Source organism: Citrus sinensis, chromosome 3, assembly GCF_022201045.2.
Source record: "Citrus sinensis cultivar Valencia sweet orange chromosome 3, DVS_A1.0, whole genome shotgun sequence".
Lineage (NCBI taxonomy): Eukaryota > Viridiplantae > Streptophyta > Magnoliopsida > Sapindales > Rutaceae > Citrus > Citrus sinensis.
Genome location: NC_068558.1, coordinates 27,712,148 through 27,714,183, shown reverse-complemented (window position 1 = coordinate 27,714,183; position 2,036 = coordinate 27,712,148).

The window sequence follows — 2,036 nt, the reverse complement described above, 5'->3', positions numbered from 1 at the left end:
CCTAGCATTTGGAATTATGGCCGTTTTGTTTTTTGGTTTCTCTTTTTTGGATTTAATATTGTTGCTAATATTGCCTCTGCAGTGCTCTGCTTCTTTGCCGTAAGATGGTGCATTTATATGGCATCAGCTTACAATTATCTAGTGCTTTGCTTTTGTGCAATCGATTTTTAAATTGAGTAGATCCCTTATCAAGTTATTTAAAGAAGATGATTAAGGGTTGAGGCTACTAGAGAGATTGATAAACTAAATACAGAAGACGATGAACTAAGCAAAAAACAAAGGGGGGGGGGGGGGGGGGGGGGAAGCTAATATTTTAAAGATATTGAGAAGAGAGACAACACTCTAGGTTAAAGCTCTGGAATTCAAGATGATTGTGACCACTGAGCACCAAATTATTATGAAATCTTATTCAAGGATATTAGATGGACTTCTTAAATCAGAAATTGATGAAATAGGATCAACTTTTAAAAGTTATATTTAATTTCAATTGTATTGGTTCTATTAATCATTATCTTTAATTCATATTTCAATAATTTTACAATTCTATTCAGTAAAAAACTGAGCAAGTATTTTTTTTTTTTTGAAAGATGAAAATTAGAAAGTGATAGATAAAAGGTAAATTTAGAAATATATGGAATCAATTGGAAAGTGGGGGTGAAAACGATAAATTGAGGGGATCAAATATCATTATTATGCTAATTATTTTGTTATTTTCAATTGTTACTACCAAAGAAGATTGGTAGTTGCTATTTTTTTTTTTAATTAACTCGCATACTTAGTGAAGTTCGAATCCAAAACTTCAATCTCAAGAGGACCACTCTCCACTACTGGAACTAGACCTTGGCTTCAAAATTGATATTTGCTTAACTATATTAATTTCTAATAACTATGTGATGTCAAAAGGTATTAAACATAACTACACATACCCAAGCTTTTTTGCATCATTTTCAACACTTGCGGATTATATGGATTTACGTGCTGGAGTAATCATTAACCTTTCTTATCTTATATAGAATTATCATTAACTTAACAAATAATAACAATAAAAATAATAATAATTTGCATGCCACACAAACATCCTTACTCTCATTTAAACCTCTATCAAAAGATTGATTGTATACATTCATTTTAAAAACCTACAACATTATGGTCTTGGGGTACATTTGGCACGAATGATTGGATTGGATTAATTATTAAGATTAAACTGGACTATATTGGGATTAATTTGAATTATATTATATTGTCTTATGTTTTGTAGAGTTTCGGATTAGACTATGTTAAATATAAATATCAATTATTTATGAAATTTTATAACAATAATTAAAATAAATCTAAACAGTAATTAATAAAAAATTAAATATTTAATTAATTTTTATCTAATATTTAAAGAAATATTATATAAAATCAAATAATTAATGGTATTATTAATTTTCATGATTATTTTTAATAATTTTTAGTGATGATTAAATTCAATACAATCAATAATGCAATAAATTATTAAATGGTTAATTTTATTGATAAATTATTAAATATACAGCTAATGAAAATTTAATCTCAAGAGTTAGTAGAAGTACCAATTTAATTAGATCATAGATAATAAATAAGAAATACATTTTTAAGTAAATCACAAATAAAAATTAATTAATTACTATTAGATATAAATAAAAAATAATGATATAAATGAAAGTCTCATAAGTGGACAACTTTTTTTTTCTTTAATCTTATCCCAACTAAACCCATGTGTAAATTAGGATTACTAATCCCATAATTATAGGATTCAATTCAAATTTAGTCACTCTTAGTCAAATCCAACTAAGGTTGTTAAATATGGGATAAATATTTAATCTCAAAATTAGTCTAATCTCATACTTAATCCTACCATCCAAACATGACCTTAGATTTTAATCAAGAATTTCAAGTGACTTAATCCACACTCACCTAAGTTTGGTGCTACCTGTTTTTATGTATCATATTATGAAATAAAGAATGTATTTAACTTACTTCATCAACCATATTTTCATTCAACTCCCCTTAAC